We start from the raw sequence: 19,571 nt of genomic DNA, 5'->3' as shown, positions 1-19,571 counted from the left end.
AGCCAGAAGGGAGTGACAGGAAATATTTAAAGTGATGAAAGGGAAAAACCTACAACCAAGATTTCTCTACCCAGCAAGGATCTCATTCAGATTCAACAGAGAAATTAAAACCTTTACAGACAAGCAAAAGCTGAGAGAATTCAGCACCACCAAACCAGCTTTACAACAAATGCTAAAGGAAATTCTCTATGCAGGAAACACAAAAGAAGGAAAAGACCTACAATAACCAACCCAAAACAATTAAGAAAATGGTAATAGGAACATATATATCGATAATTACCATAAATGTAAATGGATTAAATGTTCCAACCAAAAGACATAGACTGGCTGAATGGACACAAAAACAAGACCCATATATATGCTGCCTACAAGAGACCCACTTCAGACCTAGTGACACATACAGACTGAAAGTGAGGGGATGGAAAAAGATACTCCATGCAAATGGAAATCAAAAGAAAGATGGAGCAGCAATTCTCACATCAGACAAAATAGACTTTAAAATAAAGACTATTACAAGAGACAAAAAAGGACACTACATAATGATCAAGGGATCAACCCAAGAAGAAGATATAACAATTGTAAATATTTATGCACCCAACATAGGAGCACCTCAATACATAAGGCAAATGCTAACAGCCATTAAACGGGAAAATCAACAGTAACACAATCATAGTAGGGGACTTTAACACCCCACTTTCACCAATGGGCAGATCATCCAAAATGAAAATAAATAAGGAAACACAAGCTATAAATGACATATTAAACAAGATGGACAAAATTGATATTTATAGGACATTCCATCCAAAAACAACAGAATACACTTTCGTGTCAAGTGCTCATGGAACATTCTCCAGGATAGATCATATCTTGGGTCACAAATCAAGCCTTGGTAAATTTAAGAAAATTGAATTGTATCAAGTATCTTTTCCAACCACAACACTATGAGACTAGATATCAATTACAGGAAAAAATCTGTAAAAAACACAAACACATGGAGGCTAAACAATACACTACTAAAGAACCAAGAGATCACTGAAGAAGTCAAAGAGGAAATCAAAAAATACCTAGAAACAAATGCCAATGCAAACACGACAAACCAAAACCTATGGGATGCAGCAAAAGCAGTTCTAAGAGGGAATTTTATAGCAATACAATCCTACTTCAAGAAACAGAAGCATCTCAGAAAAACAACCTAGCCTGACACCTAAAGCAATTAGAGAAAGAAGAACAAAAAAACCCTATAGTTAGCAGAAGGAAAGAAATCATAAAGATCAGATCAAAAATAAATGAAAAAGAAATGAAGGAAAGAATAGCAAAGATCAATAAAACTAAAAGCTGGTTCTTTGAGAAGATAAACAAAATTGATAAACCATTAGCTAGACTCATCAAGAAAAAGAGGGAGAAGGCTCAAATCAATAGAATTAGAAATGAAAAAGGGGAAGTAGTAACTGGCACTGCAGAAATACAAAGGATCATTAGAGATTATTACAAGCAACTCTATGCCAATAAAATGGACAACCTGGAAGAAATGGACAAATTCTTAGAAAAGCACAACCTTCCGAGACTGAACCAGGAAGAAATAGAAAATATAAACAGACCAATCACAAGCAACAAAATTGAGACTGTGGTTAAAAATCTTCCAACAAACAAAAGCCCAGGACCAGATGGCTTCACAGGTGAATTCTATAAAATATTTAGAGAAGAGCTAACAGCTATCCTTCTCAAACTCTTCCAAAATATAGCAGAGGGAGGAACACTCCCAAACTCATTCTATGAGGCCACAATCACCCTGATACCAAAACCAGACAAAGATGTCACAAAGAATACAGGCCAATATCACTGATGAACATAGATGCAAAAATCCTCAACAAAATACTAGCAAACAGAATCCAACAACACATTAAAAGGATCATACACCATGATCAAGTGGGGTTTATCCCAGGAATGCAAGGATTCTTCAATATATGCAAATCAATCAATGTGATAAACCATATTAACAAATTGAAGGAGAAAAACCATATGATCATCTCAAGAGATGCAGAAAAAGCTTTCGACAAAATTCAACACCTATTTATGATAAAAAAAATAACCTCCAGAAAGTACACATAGAGGGAACTTACCTCAACATAATAAAGGCCATATATGACAAGTCCAAAGCCAACATTGTTCTCAATGGTGAAAAACGAAACCAGGGCTTCCCTGGTGGTGCAGTGGTTGAGAGTCTGCCTGCCGGTGTGGGGGACACAGGTTCAAGCCCTGGTTTGGCAAGATCCCACATGCCGCAGAGCAACTAGGCCCATGAGCCACAACTACGGAGCCTGTGTGTCTGGAGCCTGTGCTCCGCAACAAGAGAGGCCACGACAGTGAGAGGCCCGTGCACCACGATGAAGAGTGGCCCCCCGTCGCTGCAACTGGAGAAAGCCCTCGCACAGAAACGAAGACCCAACACACCCAAAAGTAAATTAATTAATTAATTAAAAAAAAAAAAACTGAAAGCATTTCCTCTAAGATCAGGAACAAGACAAGGTTGTCCACTCTCACCACTATTATTCAACACAGTTTTGGAAGTTTTAGCCACAGCAATCAGAGAAGAAAAAGAAATAAAAGGAATCCAAATCAGAAAAGAAGAAGTAAAGCTGTCACCGTTTGCAGATGACATGATACTGTACATAGAGAATCCTAAAAATGCTACCAGAAAACTACTACAGCTAATCAATGATTTTGGTAAAGTAGCAGGATACAAAATTAACGCACAGAAATCTCTTGCATTCCTCTACACTAATGATGAAAAATCTGAAAGAGAAATTAGGAAACACTTCCATTTACCACTGCAACAAAAAGAATAAAATACCTAGGAATAAACCTACCTAAGGAGACAACAAACTTATATGCAGAAAACTGTAAGACACTGATGAAGGAAATTAAAGATGATATAAATAGATGGAGAGATATACCATGTTCTTGGATTGGAAGAATCAACATTGTGAAAATGACTATACTACCCAGAGCAATCTACAGATTCAATGCAATCCCTATCAAACTACGAATGGCGTTTTTCACAGAACTAGAACAAAAAATTTCACAATTTGTGTGGAAACACAAACGACCCCGAATAGCCAAAGCAATCTTGAGAAAGAAAAAATGGATCTGGAGGAATCAGGCTCCCGGACTTCAGACTATACTACAAAGCTACAGCAATCAAGACAGTATGGGTCTGGCACAAAAACAGAAATATAGATCAATGGAACAGGATAGAAAGCCCAGAGATAAACCCACACACATATGGTCACTTTATTTTTTATAAAGGAGGCAAGAATATACAATGGAGAAAAGACAGCCTCTTCAATAAGTGGTGATGGGAAAACTGGACAGCTACATATAAAAGAATGAAATTAGAACACTTCCTAACACCATACACAAAAATAAACCCAAAATGGATTAAAGCCCTAAATGTAAGACCAGACACTATAAAATTCTTAGAGGAAAACATAGGCAGAACACTCTATGGCATAAATCACAGCAAGATCCTTTTTGACCCACCTCCTGGAGAAATGGAAATAAAAACAAAAATAAACAAATGGGACCTAATGAAACTTCAAAGCTTTTGCACAGCAAAGGAAACCATAAACAAGACAAAAAGACAGCCCTCAGAATGGGAGAAAATATTTGCAAATGAAGCAACTGACAAAGGATTAATCTCCAAAATATATAAGCAGCTCATGCAGCTCAATATCCAGAAAACAAACAACCCAATCCAAAAATGGGCAGAAGATCTAAATCGACCTTTTTCCAAAGAAGATACACAGATTGCCAACAAACACATGAAAGGATGCTCAACATCACTAATCATTAGAGAAATGCAAATCAAAACCACAATGAGGTATCACCTCACACCAGTCAGAATTGCCATCATCAAAAAATCTACAAACAACAAATGCTGGAGAGGGTGTGGAGAAAAGGGAACCCTCTTGCACTGTTGGTAGGAATGTAAATTCATACAGTCACTATGGAGAACAGTATGGAGGTTCCTTAAAAAACTAAAAATAGAACTACCACATGACCCAGCAATCCCACTACTCGGCATATACCCTGAGAAAACCTTAATTCAAAAAGAGTCATGTACCACAGTGTTCACTGCAGCTCTATTTACAATAGCCAGGACATGGAAGCAAACTAAGTGTCCATCGACAGATGAATGGATAAAGAAGATGTGGCACATATATGCAATGGAATATTACTGTCAATGGAATATAGTCTGTCATAGAGAGGAGTGAAGGAAGTCAGAAAGAGAAACACAGATACCATATGCTAACACATATATATGGAATCTAAAAACAAAAAAAAATTGGTTCTGAAGAAACTAGGGGCAGGACAGAAATAAAGACACAGATGTAGAGAATGGACTTGAGGACACAGGGAGGGGGAAGTGTAAGCTGGGACAAAGTGAGAGAGTGGCATGGACATATATACGCTACCAAATGTAAAATAGATAGCTAGTGGGAAGCAGCCGCATAGCACAGGGAGATCAGCTTGGTGCTTTGTGACCACCTAGAGGGGTGGGAGGCCAACATAAGAGGGAGGAGATATTGGCATATATGTATACATATAACTGATTCACTTTCTTATACAGCAGAAACTAACACAACATTGTAAAGCAATTATACTCCAATAAAGATTTTAAAAATAAAATAAAATGGTCAAAAAAAAAAAAAGAATATAGATATTTCATCCTGAGACCAGCCCCCCCTGCTGGTCTCCTCTCCTGTCCCCCACCCTCTATGGTCCAAAGCTCCCTGCTCCTCATCACTAGCCGATGGCCTCAGCACATCAGAGAATAACTGCTGAGGCTACAACTGAAGAGGAGGTGAAACTCCAGGGGATGGGAGGAAGAGGGGAAAAGCAGGTAGGGACCCTGAAGGTAGGGGAGAGGATGCCAGAGAGAGAGAGAGAGTCTGAGGGATACTGTCTGCTGGCTGAGGGGGCCACATGTCCTGAGAGTCTGGAAGTGAGGGCCCCACCCCAAACGGCACAGGACTGAAAGAGCCACACATGCTCCCCACCACTCTTTGGACTTGGTAAGAGTTGGATTGTATCACTTAAACCTAAAATAAATATTTGAACTGATTAAACACTTTTCAGGATTGCATGTTCATCTAGCTGATGGAGTAGGGGCTGCCCTCTTCCATCCCCCACCCTGTGGTCACTAGCAGACATCTGGATTTCTCTAGTTCAGACGGCAGGGAGGTGAAGGAGCTACATGCGGGGCCAGCCAACTAGCTGGCCTACCGACCAATCTAGCTCTCCCTCCCACCATGAAGAGCACAGCGCCCAAATCCCAGGGCCAAATAACACAGCTATTGAGGATTCATTTACACCACGCCCATTCACTGGGAGTCAACGCTGCGGTAGGTACTAGGGATTCAAAGATAAATGACACGTGGGCCATGTCTGTTTACAGTCTAGCAGGCAACAGATAAGGGACCAGATAATCCCAATTCAGTACGGTAAGTGTCACCCGGAGAAAAGAATGAGGGTACTTCCAGGAAGAAGAGACTTTCTGGAATAGAAGATATTTGGGTGAATCTAGACAGATGATGTGGCAGAGGCTGCCACAATTGGATATTGCCCTCCAATATCCATTCTCCCAACTAAAGACTGAATTTTTCAGCTTCCCTTACAGTGAAGTGTGGCTATGTGACTAAATTCTGGCCAGTGGGATGTAAGTAAAAATTATGTGTTACAACTTCTGGGTCATGCTTTAAAAGAATGACTGTGTGGTTCCCTTGTCACTTCTCTCCTCCCTCTGGCTGGGATGTAGGTGTGATGGTGAGAGCTGGAGCAGCTGTCTTGGATCCAGAGGTGAAAGCCACACATTGAGTTTGGTCTAGCCACCCTACCATCCCTGAACCACCTGCCTCTGGACTGTACCATGAGAGAGAATGTTAATTCTCTCCTATCTAAACCAGTGTGTTGGAGGTCTCTTTGTTATAGTAGCTTAGCTTGCACCCTAATACAAATGAGTAGGAGTTAGCCAAAACAAGTAGGTTGGGAATGGCATGTGCAAAGGCACTGAGGCATGAGAGGCATAGCACATTCAGAGACCCAACAGCAGTTAACACAAGCAGACATATGTGGGTGAGTGAAGGGGAGGGAAGGAGGAATAGGAGCCCATTTGTAAAAGGATCATGTGCCAAGCTAAGGATGCTGGAGGAAGAAGAAGAGAAGGGGAGCAGAAAGAACAGGAAAGGGGAAAAGAAAAGAAAAAAATGAAGAGATGATGAGGAGGGCAAAGGAAGAGAGAGGGAAAGATAAATCCAGTCATCCTCTCCTGCATGTGGGAACTTGTATTGGTTCTTAGTCAACCCCCAAAAAAGTCCTAGCCCTTTGCAGTTCTGTAGCAATTAGCATCAAGTTTTATGTCTTGATGAGCTGAGTTAGCTTTGATCAGAAAATTTTAATGTACATATTTCTTTAAAGCCACAATAAGCTAAGCCCCCCCACCGCCCACCAAAAAAAATTTAATTTCTGATGTTAAATGGTTGGGTCAAGAGTCTGCTCAGTTGGGTTCTTTTTTTTTTTTTAAATTGGAATATAGTTGATTTACAATGTTGTGTTAGTTTCCACTGTACAGCAAAGTGAATCAGTTATACATATATATATATCTCCTCTCTTTTTTAGATTCTTTTCCCATATAGGCCATTACAGAGTATTGAGTAGACTTCCCTGTGCTATATAGTAGGTTCTTATTAGTCATCTATTTTATATATAGTAGTGTGTCTATGTCAATCCCAATCTCCCAGTTTATCCCTCCCGCCAACTTTCCCCCTTAGTAACCATACGTTTGTTTTTTACATCTGTGACTCAATTTCTGTTTTGTAAGTAGGTTCATTTGTACCACTTTTTTAAGATTCCACATATAAACAATATCATATGATATTTGTCTTTGTCTGACTTACTTCACTCAGTATGACAATCTTAGGTCCATCCATGTCGCTGCAAATGGCATTATTTCATTCTTTTTTACAGCTGAGTAATATTCCATTGTATATATGTACCACATCTTCTTGATCCATTCCTCCATTGATGGACATTTAGGTTGTTTCCATGTCCTGGTTATTATAAATACTGCTGCAATTAACATTGGGGTGCATACATCCTTTCAAATTATGGTTTTCTCCTGATATATGCCCAGGAGTGGGATTCCTGGATCATATGGTAGCTTTATTTTTAGTTTTTTAAGGAACCTCCATACTTTCTCCATAGTGGCTGTACCAATTTACATTCCTGCCAACAGTGTAGGAGGGTTCCCTTTTCTCCATGCCCTCTCCAGCATTTATTGTTTGTAGATTTTTTGATGATGGTCATTCTAACTTCTGTGAGGTGATACCTCACTGTAGTTTTGATTTGCATTTCTCTAATAATTAGTGATGTTGAGCATCTTTTTATGTGCCTCTCAGCCATCTGTATGTCTTCTGTGGAGAAATGTCTATTTAGATCTTCTGCCCATTTTTTGATGCGTTGTTTGTTTTTTGGATATTGAGCTGCATGAGATGTTTGTATATTTTGGAGATTAACCCCTGTTGGTCACTTCGTTTGCAAATATTTTCTCCCATCCTGTGGGTTTTCTTCAACCGCATTCTTAATCAGGTTTTTTGATAAGAGTTAGTAGCAGTAGTGGAGGAAGTGCTAACAAAAAATAATGAAAACAAATGGCCCAATGTAACTCTCCCCATAACCACCGCATTTTTCTGGGTCCCTCTGCCACAGACTTCCTGGAAGTAGTTGTCTACAGTCGCTGCTCTGCCTCCAGACCTCCCACTCTCTCTTTAACCTGCTCCAATCAGACTTCCATCCTTTTGATTTTACTAAAGCCGCTCTGGTCAAGGTCACCAATGATTTCCACAAGGTCAAATCCAATGGTTTAGTCTTTATCCTTTGTTACTTCTCAGCAGCATTTGGTGCAGTCACCCTCTCCCTTCTTCTTTAAAGACTTTCTTCATTAGGCTTCCATGATCCCACTCTCCCCTGGTTTGGGGTCTTCCCTAAGTGTATCCTGGTAGTCAGTATGGGTGGGTCAGGACACATTATGGGTAGTCATTATGGGTGGGTGGTTACAGCATTATTCATAGTATCCAAGAAGTGGAAGCAACCCTACTGTCCATTGATGGATGAATGAATAAACAAAATGTAGTCTACACATACAATGGAATATTATTCAGCATTTAAAAGGAAAGAAGTTCTGACACGTGCCACAACATGAAAGACCCTTGAAGACATTATACTAAGTGAAATAAGCCAGTCACAAAAAGACACCTATTGATGATGCCACTTATATGAAGTATCTAAATGTAGTCTAATTCATAGAAAACAGAAGGCAGAATGGTGGTTACCAGGGGTTGAGGGGAGCGGTAAAAAGAGAGTTAGTGTTTAATGGGTGTAGAGTTCTAGATTTGCAAGATAAAAAAGTTCTGGCTTTCTGTTTCACAACAATATGAATATACTTAACACCATTCAACTATACACTTAAAAATGGTTAAGATGGTAAATTTCATGTTATGTATTTTTACCCCAATAAAGGTAATATCTGCAAATCAAAGCATATTCATTGAATTCCATTCTAAATTTTATCAATTTTTCCTACCTGAAGACATACTTGACCTGTGATCTGAAATAAAATCCCAGAGAATACGCATATGGCAGCATCCTGTGCTTCTGAGGAGCTTAACTCTCTGCCCAAACAGCTCGCATCCCCTTTGTAGCTCCCTTCTCCACAACGGAATTAAGACTTGAGTGTCCCTGGATGGGAGTAGAGAATCAGGAGAACAAGCATGGAGGGGGAGAAAAATGAAGGCATAGAGAGATGGGGAGGGAAGTAGGGAAGCAGGAATAAAGAGGTCTGGACTATGATGTGGGGCATCTCATACTTCTGTGAACTAGGTTCAAAGGACAACAGAGGTTGGTGAGAATATGGGTTTTGGAGTCAGACCTGTTTCAAATCCTGCCACCCCCAGGTTTTTAGCTGTGTGATTTTTTTTAACATCTTTATTGGAGTATAATTGCTTTACAATGGTGTGTTAGTTTCTGCTTTATAACAAAGTGAATCAGTTATACATATACATATGTTCCCATATCTCTTCCCTCTTGCGTCTCCCTCCCTCCCACCCTCCCTATCCAACCTCTCTAGGTGGTCACAAACCACCGAGCTGATCTCCCTGTAGCTGTGTGATTTTAAACAAGTCTTTTTCTTGTTCTTTGTTTATTTGTTAGCCCCTAAAAGCCTTGGTTTCCTCATTTGTAAAAGGATCTAGTGATGGTACATTACTCAAGGGGTTTTGTGAGGCTCCTATGTAAGTAAAACCTGTAAATCAGTGCCCGACACAGAAATGGCCCTCAGTCAAGGTTGATTGCTCCAGCTTCATGTCAAAAAGTAGGAGGAAGAAGAAGGGGAGGAGAGGGATGGGAGGAGGAAGGAAGCCCACCTCCTAAAAGAAGAGAAAAAACTAGGAATTCAAAGCCAGGTCCCAGTCCAGAACTTCCCACTAGCTCAATGGTGACCCCAAGGCAAGTTCTTCTCAGCCTGTTTCCTCCTCTGAAAAACAAGGTCTGAGGTCCCCTCCATCTGGAAAGGTTGATAAATCTGAGTCCTCTCTGCTCCAGACGAGTTTCCTACTCTCATCACTCACTGTCTATACCTCTTACCTATGCAGGGCTGTGGAGGCCCTCTGGAGGACGCAAGAGGAAAAGACATAAACATGGCCAGGAGCTGCTCACAATTTGACTCAGCATACAAAATGAGGACATGACCTTGTAGAACAGACTATTACAAAGTAGGGAGAAAACGCAGGGTAAGAGAGTAGGCTGAATGGGGAAGGGCTTCTTATCTGATGCTTTTGGTGAGCACAACTGAGTTATATCTTCTACTTTCTGTTTGGCCCCATGTCAAGTGTCTATTACAATATATAAACATTATTATCACGCATGACTATTGTTATAGCATATGAACATTATCATAATATGATGCAAATATTGTTACAATATACGAATGCTCATGTAATGTATAAACATTGCCATCTTTCCTGAGATTTACCCTGTAATAAGGATGTTTTCATATTTCCCTTCGGACCTCTTTCAAGACCTGTTGAATAGGCATCTTCAAAAGGCCTTTCTCAGGGGCTTAGGAAAAGACAGAGAAGCTATTAATTAATTATTTTCTCCTTCATATGCCAGCTTCACCACTAACTAGGTTTATGCCAGTTTTCCCTTTTTTTTAAATGGGGGTATCATGCCTAACTACTTTCAGGGACTCAATGAGATAAGAGTTTCCTTTGGAGGAAATGCCACCTTACACATATTTTAAACTATTACCATTATAGAAGAAATGTTTTTCTCCAGAAATACGTACAAAGCAATTATCTAATTCTATTACACTTAAGACTGGGTCTGATAGTCTCACACTATCAGTTTTGCAAGCAACCTCTCACCCAGCCACTCAGTGTCTGCTTCTGGGGCCAAAGGAGGAAGGGTGTGAGCAGGATAGAAGACAATTTTGGCGGGCCATTATATTCCTAGTGTGCATTTGCAAGCGTATTTTGGAATAAGATGTAGCTGGCAGGATTGGACATCTTGGCTGAGGATAAAGAGATAATTCCTCTAATGCCTGGTCACTAGACATTGATTCATCTGTCATTCATTAGATCGGCATTTACCAAACAACTTCCACATTCTTGGCATTATGCTAGGTATTGTGGACATAAAGTGAATAAATCATGTTCCAGACAAATTTCACAGAATCAGTTACACACAAATCATATTCCCTGATGACAATGCAATTAAGTAGAAATCAATAACAAAAAAAAGATAAACCCCCATAAATATGTAAAATTTAAAAACTCATCACTAAATAAATCATGGACCACAAGAAGTGGTCACAATAAATCAGAAAATCCTTAGAACTTAATAGCAATGAAAACACTACATATCCAAATTTGCAAAACACAAAGAAAAATATATAGTCTTAAATATTAGGAAAGAAGAAAGTTTTAAAATTAATGAGCTAAGCATCCAGCATAAGAAATTAGAAAAGGAACAAAGAAATCCAAAGGAAAAAAAATTAGAAAGAAGATAATAAAGATAAGAGCAGAAATTAATGAAATAAAAAGCAAAAAGTAAAAAAAATAAAGATCAACAAAGCCAAAAACTGGTTCTTCGAAATGACTAATAAAATAGATATGACTTTAGCATATTTTTAAAGAGCACAAAAATATTAGGAATGAGACTAGCAATAGAACTACAGATTCAGTAGAGATTTAAAAGATAATGCAAAGAATGCTATGAAAAAGCTCATGCAAATTAATTTGAAAACTTAAATGGACAAATTCCAAGAAAAATATAACTTTGCAAAACTGACTTAAGAAGGAGTAAAAAGTCCTAACAGTCCATAACTGTTAAAGAAATTATATCAGTAGCTAAAAATCTTCTCTCTCTCTCTCTCTCTCTCACACACACACACACAAACACACACACACACACAAAATCAGATCTCAATGATCTTACAGAAAGATTACAATAAACTTTCCATGAAATAGATAATTCTAGCCTTCCAGAGAATAGAAAAGGAAGAATATCTCACTGTATCAAGCTAATATGTTGATACCAAACCCAGCAAGAGTAATTTTAAAAAAGAAACGTGACATGTCATTTTAATATATAGACAGTGGTGAAAAAAATCCTAAACAAAATATGAGCCAAACAAATCCAGCAGTTTACTTTAAACAAATTATACTATATCATGACTAAGTCAGTTATACTAGGAATGAATGAAAGGTGGTTTAATAAGAAAATCCATCATTGTAATTCCCCAAAAAAGCAGATTTTAAAGCCTATAATTATCTCATAGTTGTAAAAAAGCATTTGATAAAATTCAATACCCATTAATTATTAAAAAAAAAAAAAGAAAACTCAGCAAAACTCATTCTTAGTGAGGAAACATTAGACACAGTCTTTTTACCACCAGGAAAGAGACAAGGATTCCACTGTCAACACCTATATTCAACATATTCTAAAGGTACCAGCCAGTGCTATAAGACATGAAAAATAAATAAAAGGTATAAAAATTAGAGAAGAAAAGAAACAAAATTCTCATTATTCACAGACAGTGTGTTTGTCAGAATCACCCAAAAGACTCTACAAAGTATTCGAAAGAATATGAGAATTTCACAAGCTATCTAGATATAAGCTCAATATATTAAAATAATTTGTGTTTCTATATACTAGCAACAAAAGAAACACTGAATTTTTAAAGATATCATAAAGATAGCAAAAAATATATATATATATACACACATATATACACACTTCCTAGGAATGAATCTAGACAAAGATGTGCAAAAAGGGAAGAGATTTAATGTCCATGGATAAAAAGGTTCAATAAAATGAAGATGTCGGTTCTCTTCAAATTTATCTAAAAACTCACTGAATTGCAACCAAAATTTCAACAAGTTTTTTCTTTAAAAAAAAAAAGTTACATGTCTCACTGTCACCACTGCAATAATATTACAGTGATGGAAGCAAAACCTGTGTTCTCAATGTAGCCACATTAACAATTTATGGGCCACATGAACAACAGTGCCCATTTTCAATAGAATGAGGCTTCAACAATTTTTTTTTAAGGCACTTGGCCCAAGAATAGCCAAGACACTCCTGAAAAAGAAAGTAAAAGGAGTCTGTCTTATTAGATAGGAAGACTTATTAATGAGCTATAATAATAAACACTGAGTAGTATTGGTGCAAAAACTAACAATGGAAGAGAGTAGCAAGAACACAGATACAACACAGGTGTAGACACTTGATAAGTAAATGAGGGGACATTACAGAGCAATGGGGAGGGGAGGAGCTACTCATTAAAGGGTGTTAGGGTAGGTGATTATCCATATGGAGAAAAGTGAAACTGGATCTATACTTTTCACCATATACACTAATAAATTCCAAATAGATTCAAGAGTTATATGTGAAAAGCAAAGTCTTAAAACTTTTAAAAGACAATATAAGAAAACATATTTATGATCTTAGGGTAGCGAAGGATTTTTCAAGCAAGCCTCCACAAAAACATTCAACTACATTAAAATTGGGAATGTCTGTAGCTCAAAAAATACCATGAAGATATTGAAAAGATAAGCCATAAATTGGGAGAAGATATTTGCAACCCATACAATTGAAAAGGATTAGTATCTAGATATATAAAGAAATTTCTACAAATCACAAGTACAAAAAGGAAAGAAAATTCAATAGGAAAACAGGCAAAAGATATGATCAGACAATTTCACAGAAGAGGAAACACACATGGCCAATAAATATATTAAAATATGATTATCCTCATTAGTAACCTGGAAAATGCAATTAAGAACACGAAAACTACTATTTTACAACTACTGGATTGGCAAAAAATTAAGAAGTCTATCAATACCAAGTGTTGGTGAGACTGAAGAGCAAGAGAAAATCTTAATCACTGCTTAGTGTGTAAACCAGTATAACTATTTTGGGAAACAACAAAGCATTGTTTTGTAAAGTTGAAATTTCCATACCTTACAGCACAGGTGTATAGCGCTCAGAAGAATGTTCACAGTATCATCCTTTGTAATAACAGAAAACTAAAAACAACCCAAATGTCTTCTAATGAAAGAATTAATTAATAAACTGTGATACAGTAGAGTCTCATTGTGGAAAAGTATACAAAAGCAAAAAATAAACTGCAGCTACACGCAACAACATGGATGGGAATCTTAGAAATATAACATTGAATGAAATAAGCAAGTCTCAGAAGACCTTGAAAGGAGATACAAGGTGTGATGGTGGAGAAGCCCACAGGTTCTTAGGTTGGGTGCTGGGTTCTCCCATATGCATAGTTAATAAACATCTGGCTTACATATGTTACATTCAATTTTGTGTGTATATAAAATATTGCATAAGTCCTTTCCCAGTTTAGTTCACGGTTTACTGAGACAACATGACAACAAGTACACTGCATTCTGATAAATGTAATGGAGCAAGTTATTTTAATGCTCTGGAAACAATTCTGCAGCTTTTATAGGTACTAAAGCCTCTACTGCATCACTAATAATGCTGTGAGGTAGGCAGGTCAGGAATTGTTATCCCCATTTTACAGAAGAGAAAACTGAGATTCAGAGAGTTTAAGACACATATTCAAGGTCACACAGCTAGTGAAGGGCAGAACTGGAATCATGTCCAGATATCCTGGCCCTGGCCCTGAGGTCTTCCTACGGATGCTTCTCCATTAAACACTCAGAGGGAATATTATAGTCTATTTCTGACATCTCAGTACTATGCCCTGAGCATAACTATGGTCCTTTTCCAGAAAAGCATTATTCAATTTCTTCAGATTTTCTTTCTTGGTCATGGAGCAGTGGTGCATCCCTGGGCCATCATTCCAGTTCAAAAGCTCTTAGAAGCTATCTGCACTTTGTAAGTGACCAGTGGGGGCTTTTCTTTAAGGGCAGAAGTTAATTACTGTCATGAAGCATGTCTTAGGGAACATATGGCTACATATAGCTATGCCTCTTACTTATTTTAACATCACGTGCTTTATATATATTCTTTTAATCCTCACGGAAAAACTTATGAGATAGGTATTATCCTCATTTTATAGATAAGAGAACCAAGGCCATTGCTAAGATTTACTATGATAAGGGGCCAGGAGATAAAAGAATGACCAACAGCTCTGCACATGTGAGTGTTGGCAGTTACTGTACATGACCAATTAACGTATCACTGCCATTAAAATAAAAATGGAATCAGAGACACACAGGTGCTTTGATGTGGGATGGTGAAGATGATGACGATGATGATGATGATGATGGCTACACACAGTACTAATCTACCATTCTTTGTTTTTTTTATTTTTTGTTTTTCCTAAGGGCAGGATAAGAAAGACAATAGCACAAGTGATTCAAGTGAGGTACTAGGCATTTCTTCTTGACTCAAAGAATTATAACAGTCTGATATTTCTATAAAGAGACTTCATGGTATTATCTCCCTGACAATTTTTAATGAACAAGAGAGTTCGCTGTGTCTGAGGGACAGTGTGGATAGCTGCCTACATGAGGACAGATGGGTAGCATAAATAACAGTTCCGGGCCCCTGCCTTCTTTACTGGTGACCATCCCCCAGTGTCCCAGAAGAGTGCATGTATGAAGGACACCGAATCAGCTGGGGAGCGCATTCTCCATTATCTGTCACTGTTGGCTCAGAACAAACTAGAATCCTTCCATTTCCTGTTTCCACATGGAAGCCGGAATGCCAGGTATAGCTCTTGCCCACTCAACGTCCAAACTCCCTTCAGGAGGTAATAGCATTCCGATTTTCCTTTGAGAAACCATCTTTCCTCACCTTTAGCGTGGAAAGTGTGTTCCAGATAGCTTTACATCCACTACTGGCTCCGGCATTGGACCTGTGATGCAGGTTTGGTAAATCAAAACCCCACGTTTCTGGTCACAGTGATGAGTTTAGGAATGGGCGTGTGACCCAAACTAGCTAACAGAGTCTGACTTTATCCTTTTAAAAGAGCTCTAAAGATTGAGGCAATCTCTCTGTGTTGCTAACCTGGTAAGAGAAAAGCCTGCAGCTGCCAGGGGCTACCTCTTGAGAGAGCCTGCCCTGAGAATGAAGAAGCCTTTGTATTGGAGACAGGAGATGGAGAGAGAAAAAAACCAAGTCCGTATGATATGATCCAGTCATCCAGGGCTCATTCTACTTGTGGACTTCTCAGTTATGAAAAAATAAATTATGTGGTCATGCAGTTGTGTTTGTGTTGTTGTTGTTTTATTTATTATTTTGCTTAAGCAACTCTGAGCTGGGTTTCTGTTACTTGCAACCACAGAGTCCAGATGATTAATACATTGAATGTAATCAAATTTCCCTACAACTTTACTGAACCACAGAGTCCTAATATTGGCGTTCATTTTGTCCAAAGCCAGAGCACCAAGAGTAATAAGTGAATGTGTTTCCTTTTAAAAGGTAAATATTGAGAAACCTGCTCTGGGATCCTAGAAATCTCTGCAGAATACATCAGTCTAAAGCAGTCCTCCCCAACCTTTTCCATTTGGGGGCACACACAGAAAATTCCAGAAGTGTGTAAGGCACAATGGAGAAAGCAAAGGCAACTGGCCCAAGGACTCAAGCATCCCGAGCCCTTGGCAACCATCCCAAGAGCTGAAGGGACCAATCCCCAGGCACCCCTGCCTCCCAGGGACCAGGTGGGAAGCTTCACTAGAAGAAAGTAAAGGTAGGAGGCGAGGGAAAGTAGAGGTAGGGATTTCAGAGCAAATCCTCAAATGAGTCTTCTCTTAACAAGATGGGTGACCTGCCTTATCTAACAGTACATTCCTCATCCTCCATACACCATTCTGAAACAAAGTGATTTTCAATTATTAGCATTGTTCTTCAAAATCAGCCTGCCAAAACCCAGCTGTTTCCGCACAGTCAGGCTTTCTGGGCTGTGTGGCTCTGCCTTCGTGGGAAGGACCCTCGCTCTGATGAAACTGCTTCTGCTCTACAGCAGACCCAGACGTTCAGCCAAGAAACAAGGGGACAGAAGGTCACTGGACTGGGGGTGGAAGGCGGAGTATCCGTAGAGCCGGGCCGAAAGAATGCCATTATTCAAGAAATGATTGAAGAGTTTCTCCAAGACTGGCCAGAGGAGTCACCGTCTTTGAACTCTGGGGGTTTAAGAACGCTGAGCACCCAGTTGGCAGATTCTTCCGTTGACCCTTTAGGTCAAACAAGGTTAGAAGGGTGGAAGGAGCTTCTTTTCTTTATAAATCCAGGAGCTCGACTTTGTCTGCGAGTGCAAAGACTCTTAAGGAAAGGCACGTTGCTGTTTTATTAATAGCTGCATCTTCCTGTTTATCCAGCACTTATTACCCAACTTTCTTGGACAGCCGGCCCGTCAACAAGCCAACAAATATTATCAAACCTGCTCTATATGCAAGACAGGAGGCAGGGGATAAGAGAGAGACACAAAGATGCCTAAGACATGTGGTTTCAATAAGTCAGGAGCATAGACACATTTCTAATTAAGTCTAAGGTAGATGATGATAAATGCCCCAATAGAGGTACCAGCTAAGTGTTTGGAGAACTCAAGGGAGGTGGGGAGGGAGTCCAATGGGCTTGGACGGGGTGGTAAAGATCTAAGAAGGCTTCCTAGGGGAAATCACCTAAGGTCTGGGTCATTAAGGATAAGAGCAAAAAATGGCATTCCCAGTGGCTTCTCATGTCACATGGGTCCCCCTCCCGGAGGAAAAGGGACTGTGTCTTGTGTTTTGGGCTGAATTGTGTCCCCCCAAAATTCATATGTTGAAGTCAAATTGTGTCCCTTAAAATTCATATGTTGACGTTTTAACCCCCAGTACCTCAGAATGTGACTGTCTTTGAAGATAGGGTCTTTAAAAGTGATTAAGTTAAACTGAAGTCATTAGGGTGGATCTTAACCCAATGTGACTGGCATCCTCATAAGATGGGGGAGTTTGGACACAGAGATACACATAGAAGGAAGACGATGTGAAGGTGACTTTTTATAAGCCAAGGAGAGAAGCCTAGAACAGAACCCTCCCTTGAGGCCCTCAGCAGGATCCAACCCTGCCTACACCTTGATCTTGGACTTCCAGCCTTTGGAACTGTGAGAAAATAGATGTCTGTTGTCCTAGCTCCCTAGTCTGTGGTGCTTGTTATGGCAACCCGAGTACACTCGGACTTTCTGTGTGCTTCGCCCTGGCCCTGAACACCTCCCACCCTGGAGACTGTCCCCAGCCTCCCAGAGGGACATGACCGGCTTGCCCTCCTCCCTCCCCCACCTGGTCTCAGGGTTCTTAGCGTGGCTGTGGCTCGCTGGGCTCAACTCTGGAACCGCACACGTTCTTCCTCATGGTCAGTAGGCTGCCCTGGAACATGATCCTGGCGATCCTGTCCTCCTCATGAGAGCTAAAAGCCAAGTCACACTATCTCCTACTGTCTTAATCGCTTTCTATTTGATTAACCCTTCTGTGATTCGTCCACTTCTGAAGTACCAGGGTCTCCTATCTCCTTTTAATTTTTTTTTCATCTTCAGAGGGAGATCATGCTAACAGCCACATTTGTTCCATTTACAACTCTTTATGGAGCTTGAACGTGGAAAGAACAGAGCTGTATGACGTACAAAGTAGATCTGGCTTGGCCTGCCCCTGCAGCTGGGTTGGGGCAGAATTCTTGTGAAACCAAACTCTAGTGAAAGGAACTGAGGCCAATGCAATGAGCCTACTTTAGAAAGACTGTTCAATTTAATGCCCTGACTCACCTTATTCCAACAAACACTAGCCTGACCAAACTGCTTAGAATATAAAAGTTAACACGGGCACCAGAATCAGAGCCCCCGCCATTGTCTGCCTGAGATCCTGTGTTGTTCATTTGTTATCCCCACGATGAGTGAGCGCACCTAACTAATCCTATAGATCACGCTCCTCTGTGAGGCCCACGGAGAAGAAGGGACCTGTTCAAGGTCACTCAGCTTCCAAATGCGGTCTCTTTCCACAGCACAGCACAGTTTCCTGGGATTAGGAATCCTGCGCCTTTGGGCTTTATCCCAGCTCTGCAAATGACAGGCAAGGTGACACTGGACAAATTATTTCCCATCCCTGGTCTCCAGATTCCCAACTCAACTATGACCATCCTGTCTCTGGGTACACTTCCTTGACTCTCTTGGGCAGAGTTAGTTGTCCCCACAATACTTATGCCAGGGCAGCCATGTGGTGGTCTCCGAAAGAGCTGGCAACCCCCCATCCCGGGGATACACACACACACACACACACACACACACACTCCATTTCCCTTGGGTCCTCAAAGGAGCCCTGCCCCCAACTAAAGGACGAAGCTTGGCCCTAGCCCACCCTCAGCACTCCCCCAGCCACAGTGCTACCTTGGGAGGATCCATAAACACCTCAGACCTCATCTTCAACTCCCCTTAGACAGGGAAGATCAAATTTTACATTTAAAACCCAATTCCAAATGTAAAATAGCTAGCTAGTGGGAAGCAGCCTCATAGCACAGGGAGCTCAGCTTGGTGTTTTGTGACCACCTAGAGGGGTGGGGTAGGGAGGGTGGGAGGGAGACGCAAGAGGGAGGAGATATGGGGACATATGTATATGTATAACTGATTCACTTTGTTATAAAGCAGAAACTAACACACCATTGTAAAGAAATTATACTCCAATAAAAATAAAATAAAATAAAATGCACTAGTGAAAAAAAAAACAACAAAAAAACCCCCCAATTCCAGTCTGGCAAAATCTCAACTTTGTTCTTTTGAAACCTCAGGGTAGGAGAGGCGTCAGACACTTGAGAGTTCTGAAAGTACCACTTTGGGAGTTAGGAGAAGTGTTCTACGCAAGCCAGTCATAAAATTCTAATTCATTTACCCAGAAAGTTCCCAAGAGGTTTACAGCTGTGGCATCTGGGCTGGGTTGCAGTTTGTTTGAACAAAGTGCTGACAAGCCCAAGATCAAGGTTTCTTCCCTTAGTGCCAATCT

At 39.9% G+C, this 19,571-nt stretch overlaps 1 protein-coding gene and 1 non-coding gene across 4 annotated transcripts in view; both read right to left on the bottom strand.

The window, feature by feature from the left end:
• The window catches only part of FBLN5 (fibulin 5), an 83,150-nt gene that overhangs the window by 38,029 nt on the left and 25,550 nt on the right, over positions 1–19,571 (bottom strand). The gene's annotated exons all lie outside the window — the stretch shown is intronic.
• On the bottom strand, positions 12,516–12,650 carry LOC132506255 (small nucleolar RNA SNORA1). The gene has a single exon (XR_009535765.1). It is a non-coding gene; the product is annotated as a small nucleolar RNA SNORA1 (small nucleolar RNA).

This window comes from Lagenorhynchus albirostris, chromosome 1, assembly GCF_949774975.1.
Source record: "Lagenorhynchus albirostris chromosome 1, mLagAlb1.1, whole genome shotgun sequence".
NCBI lineage: Eukaryota > Metazoa > Chordata > Mammalia > Artiodactyla > Delphinidae > Lagenorhynchus > Lagenorhynchus albirostris.
Note: the sequence above shows the minus strand (reverse complement) of the source record. Positions and strands in the feature narration are given on the sequence as shown.